The sequence below is a fragment of the Typopeltis vanoorti genome, chromosome 21 (genome assembly GCF_054136105.1).
Source record: "Typopeltis vanoorti isolate ZY-2024b chromosome 21, IOZ_Tvanoo_1.0, whole genome shotgun sequence".
Taxonomy (NCBI): Eukaryota; Metazoa; Arthropoda; class Arachnida; order Uropygi; family Thelyphonidae; genus Typopeltis; species Typopeltis vanoorti.
Genome location: NC_143569.1, coordinates 69,134,029 through 69,140,241, shown reverse-complemented (window position 1 = coordinate 69,140,241; position 6,213 = coordinate 69,134,029). Strand labels below are relative to the sequence as shown.

General features: G+C 35.2%; 1 pseudogene; it reads right to left on the bottom strand.

The window, feature by feature from the left end:
- Positions 1-529: 529 nt before the first annotated feature.
- LOC150094951 (actin nucleation-promoting factor WAS-like) lies at positions 530-2,230 on the bottom strand (annotated as a pseudogene).
- Positions 2,231-6,213: the final 3,983 nt, after the last annotated feature.

Sequence of the window (6,213 nt, the reverse complement as noted above, 5' to 3'; positions counted from 1 at the left end):
AGCTTTTTTTTCTATAATAAAATCATTTCAATACTTAAATTTACATTTTTTCATAAAATACAGTGATGTAAAAAAATGCATATATACAAAATAACTTTAACATCTTTCTTCTGAAGTGGTATTTGACATTGATTAACAAGTGAAATGTAAAATGCTTAATGAAAGCATTTGCTAAACAGTTTTTTTTCTCCTCTTTATTTTTAATAACATTTCACATAAGAATTCATTTCTCTCTTCTGCATGTGGACATAATTCTTGATGCATTCACTGGAAGTATGGATACACATATCTGAATAAAAAATAAAAATTGGTCATTTCTTTCTTTCCATCTATTAACCAACAAGGGAGGTTATGAACATTTATGCAAATGAGTTACAGGAGAAACATATTGGTAATGTCATTTAACATACAACTATTCGAAACAGTTTCCATGGTGCAATAGTATTTGAAAATATGAGCATGCTTAGATATAAAGGAACTGATCTTCCCAGTCTTCCTCATCATCATCACTTCCACTTTCATCTGAATGTTAGAGAACACGTGACCTCTCTTGTAATGCTCTGGCCAGGGCTCCAGCTAATCCCTCAGGTACATTTGTTTGCTTTGAATCATCAGTTACAGGTTTTAATTCAATTCCTTGTTGAATCTGATTCATCAATGCACCTCTACTATCATAAGTATCTATACCATTTTGGTTTGGTTGGTTGGTTGAATTGGAGTAAGAGAAATGCCTTTTCGAATTGATTCCAGTAGAGCTGATGTTGGATCACCTGTCATGTTTCCAGGTGAACCATTAGATAGCAAAGGAGGTGGTGGAGATGGAACACCATTAGAAGGTGGTGGTGCTGGGTGGAGCAAGCCAGGAAATATTTGCTGCTGGTGGCCAAGATGGCGGAGGTCCACGAGTAGGTGGTGGTAGTGGGGCCCCAAGGTTGCGATGTATTCCAGATGTTGGTGCTGGTGACCTGGGAGAAGGAATTGGAGGAGGAGCCCTTGTGTGTGATGTGACTGGAGGGGTACGTGGTGGATGTATTTTGTTTTCTAAAAAAGCATCTAGGCCTCCATACTTGTCAAGGAAGTCAGAAATAAATTTTTTAGTATCAGCATCAGAGAGATCTTCCTGAGAAACTCCAGCTAGCTGAAGAAACTTCTAAAGATTGGCATCTGAACTAGCTTGTTCTGTACAATCCTGTAACTGGATCCCAGCCTACATGTCTAATATGTACAAAATTTGTTGGTAAACTTATATCTTGTTTCCTCAACCTTGCTTTTTCCTGCTTCTTTTGTTTTTGGGTTCTTTCCCATTTTGTGATGAAAAAGATTCTGACTTTGGCTGGTGAACCTGAGAAGGCAAACTAGGTTTAGGTGGTGTGATTGAGTTCTGAGATGCATTCAACAGAATGCATCTCAGAACTCAATTTATCTGTTGTTCCAATTTACGTTGTCCATTTTGATTTCTTTTTTTTTATTTTATCTTCTACAGCAAATTTGAAAGACTGGGCTTCACTGTCATCTGCAAAGTTAAGTCCAGCCTGACAGTTATCTGCTTCAAAAGTGTGAAAAAATGAACATGGTGTTTTGTACTAGAAGCCTTAATAAAGTTCTTGTTCCCAAACATTTTTTTCCTTATCTATATCAGACTCCGATAAATAATGATCTCTGGGGATTATCCTTGACAAAGCATGCTAGACCACAATAGCTTTTATTCCACTGCTGATGACCAGGAGGTTCGGACAAAAACACTTGCGCCACCGCTGTGGCTAAGCTCACGCATTTTCTACCAAGTAGGCTAAACACAAGTTCATTCTCCTCTTGGAACAATAAAGCAGACGGTTTATTTTGGGGCTGAGGTGGTTTCGTTGAAGCTGAATTGGGAAGATGGGATATTCTGATTTCTAAACTTCCATCTACGCTTTCATGAAAAGTAGTAATGGTTTCTTTACTGAGCTATGGAGGCTCATAGGTTTCACTACAATAGTCCAAAGACTCATTGCTAACTCACCTTCAGATGACACAATTTTAATATCAAAAGACAACCGATATATAAAAGCAAAATCAGAAGCATTGTATAAGACAGCTAAAATAAATATGAATAAAACAAAAGCTCTTGAATTGAACAACGAATGCCAGAATGAAATTAAATTTTTCGAACATACAGTAGAAGTAGTTAAGAATTTCACATACTTTCGCAAACTAATGTTGATACTGATAGTGGTATTGGAAAGGACATAGCAAAAAGATTGAAGAAAGCAAATACTACTTTCAAAAGATTGAATAATATATGGAAATCATTCAAATGCCATAATAAAAGCAGAATAAAGGATCAGAGACATAAATGTGTGAATATATGAATCAAATTGGAATTGCTAAAGAAACATGAAGCCAAATTAGAGTTTTCAAAAAATGTTTTTCCATAAAATATTTAAAATATATTTTGTACCAAACATATAACAAATGAGCTATATATATAAACAGATAAGGCAAAAAAAAAAAAAAAAAAAAAAAAAAAAGTATCGCTAGCGAAATAAAAAACACAGATAGAAATGGATTTGATATGTACTAAGAATAGTCAGGCGGGGGGGGGGGGGATTGAAAGGGTAGCTTTGAAATCGTGGTGGAAAAAAGAGGGTAAAAGTTGAGAACTTTGCCAGGTCTAAACCAACTTGGCAAAGAATAACCGAAAAAGAAAGAAAGGTGGCTAGTTGGAAGCCATTACTAATATTGTAATGATATTATAATATACTCAAGATTTACTTTTATAATAATTATTATCTTTATTATATTATATTATATTATATTATATTATATTGTATTATATGTTTAAAAATATTAAGAGCAATTCTTAAATGTCATTTTCTCACACGTTTGGTGCGTGATTATTTCGGCAAAAAGCTAAATTGTAATTACATCTTTTTATTTATCCCCGCAGTGTGGCGCTAATCCAAGAATCAACAGGATTTGTATACAGTAATTAAATTTGAACTTCATAAGTGTAACGATTTCATCACTGAATTACGTACTTTGTAGTCTAGTTTTAGACCATTAAATTGACTTCATTAAACGCGGGAAATGAGTCATACAGCCACCTATCTAAAAACTCAAAAATTTCTTCACGCGCTGAACGTGACTTTCAAATGACAGATTAACGTTATCTCATTAGGGCCGTTACCTTTTTATTTTTATAAGAACAGTACTTTGTAGATGTTTAAAATTAGTAGAAATAAAAACTCTTGCTATATAGAAAACTACAAGTAAGCTTTATTCCATTTTATTTTTAAAGTATTGAAAAATATTTCTGATAAATGGTTACTATGCGCAGCAACTCAGTCCTTTGCAAAGTAAATGAACTGTATCACGTTAATTTTTTATTATCGTCTGCTCATGTAACTATTATGTTCATATTGCAGCCATGACAGCACTCGTGTTTGTAATAATTAAACGATTATAAAAATAAAATAAATACTATAAATATAGACAAATATAAAAGAAATGCATAAATATAAATAGAATTAATACGCTACTATTAACTTTTTACTGTTTCATTGTACTCCATTAATGCTAATTTGAAAAAGTTGATATTTTAGAATATTGTGTTCATATTCGTTAAATAAATAATTCCTGATAGTATACTGGTTGTGTGTGTGTGTGAAGGGATATTATATATAGCCAGAAAAATAAATTAAATTGTACTGTGTTTGTAGGATTACAGTATATTTGATATATAAATAAATATAATGAATCTGCATGGTATTTGCACTGCGAACATTTTGGCGTTGATTCAGCTGACGAGCATTAGAATAAAAACTTATTGGCCGTCCTTCAAAAAGTTGATTGTTATTTGTCGCGCATATACATGTTACAAAAGAGCTAAGCTTAGTGGAACCATACATGTATTTTTGTTTTCCCATGTTGAATCATACATACATGTCTTGTTAGTCGTCAAAACAACTTGCGTGGTCGGCGGAGTGAATGTCTCTGATCTCCAGCCTACACGCTGCAGGTTCAACATCCATGACTCTGTGGCATAGTGTTAGTGAATGCCTTTAGGTAGCAGATGATTTTCATTGTACTTCGTGAAACATCGCTCTTGATTGTTGGAGTCCTGAAGCTACTTGAATAAGCAGTATATTTGGTCTCTAGAGCAGAGCTTTCTGATTATTATTATTATTATTATTATTATTACGTGGAATCTCCATGTAGCCTGAGAACTCATCCAGGAGGGCACTCCACACCACACCACACAGCTATCTACATTGCTTAATCCATTAACCACTTTCATCTACCGCCTGCTTTCTGGCCGATATACAGTATAGGCATATCAGCCTACTTTCTGATCGATATTCCTGTATCTAAGTATATTCCTTCCAGGGATTGTAGAGATAGAGTACCCTGCCGCGATGAATTCTGAGACTACATTGGACGTGGAGGTGTGGGGAAGGGAGGGGGAGCATCACTACTGAATCGGAAAAGTCTGAATCTAAAAAATCTAAGAATTTATAATCTCTCTCTCTCTCTCTCTCTGAGATGGTTAGTTTCTCACGTATTTTGAGAAGCCATTGCTGGCTTGAGAGCCTGAATGAGTAGCATCTCTGCCCTCCAACCAGCAGACTATGGCATGAAGGTTTTCGAAAGTCTTTCGCTTGTAACAATTTTCGTCGCTTGGTGTGAGATCAGACCATCGTCCCGCTGTTGGATGCCTAAAGTGGCATAAAAACATTATTATTATTATTATTATTATTATTATTATTATTATTATTATTCGTGACACCTCCAAGGAGTCCGTAGACTCATCGCGGGAGGACACCTACAATTCTCCGTTTTCACCACCACTACACCGAACCTCTACTACGAATCATCAACATCAACGCCATCTACCGCCTACCACCACCACAACTAGTATTTTTTGTCTGTAAATTGCGTGTGTTTGAAGGGCCGATTTGTCTGTATGCGGGATGGAAAACCCGAGTTTCCGGGAGAAAAAACCCTGCTACCTCCGTATGAGATCGACTAACTCACCTTCGATTGAAAAATTCCATATAAAGTTTCCTCCTCACGAACGAGAATCGAACTTAGGCCGTCCACGTTTGATCTCTAGCATAGGGTTTCCGATTATCTAACCCCTTGTAAACACGCTGCTAAATTTTACATAGGTTACTAATCTATTACTAACATCAAAAACTTACGCTTAGGTCAACTGATATCAGGATACTAATACTAATTCTAATTAGATACAACTGATACTAATTCTGACGGCTAATCCGTATTTGTAGTACTGTATTCTTTTCAATAACGTTTATTGAGTTAAACGTTATAAGAATAATTTCTATTGGTATTGGAATCTTATTTTGTTGTACAGAAATCCCCGAGGTTGGTGAGTTGGCCATTTCTCAAAAAAAAAAAAAACCTTGGAATTTGTTTATATTATATTTTTAATCCCCATTCACAAAAAATAAGGTAATATATTCTAGAGACCACACAGTATTTTTTTTTTTTACTATTTTAGGTCTCCGGTAAACAATGTGTTGGTGATACCTCTCATATAAGAAAATTCTTGATCTTTATAGAAAAGTTTCCCAAATGTTGATATATATATATATATATATATATATATATATACAGGGTGGTTCAAAATTACACGTACAAACTTTGAGGGGAGGTAGAGAACATCAAAATCAACTATATTCACATAGAAAAGCATGACTGGAAACGTCACCCGAAAGTGATAGGTGGCGCTGTTCGTCAGCTGCAGGTGAGCAATCGGGGCTTCCTCATTCAAGCTTTCGACGTCGTACGAAGAACATGCGTCGTTTTACGAACGCTAAGATAGCAGACATGTACCTCGTTTACCACATTATGTATCCAACTACTATTGAACTGTTCAGTTATGCCTAATAAAGTTTTTTACACTACCTGTGTTATTTCTGTATCTTTGTGTCTCGGTTAGTACCTTCCGGTGGCTTTTCCGGTCATGCTTTCCTATGTGAATATGGTTGATTTTGATGTTTTCTACCTCCCCTCAAAGTTTGTACGTGGAATTTTGAACCACCCTGTATATATCAACATAACATTTGAGAAACTTTCCTGTGCGTGCTTATGAATTTCAGTTTACTAGTATGTTTGCATATCGATATATATGTGCAAATTTGGTATCTGGCCTAAATGGATATTTATTCCAAATTAAACAAGGCGACGAATTACTTGCCAGAAGGCTGT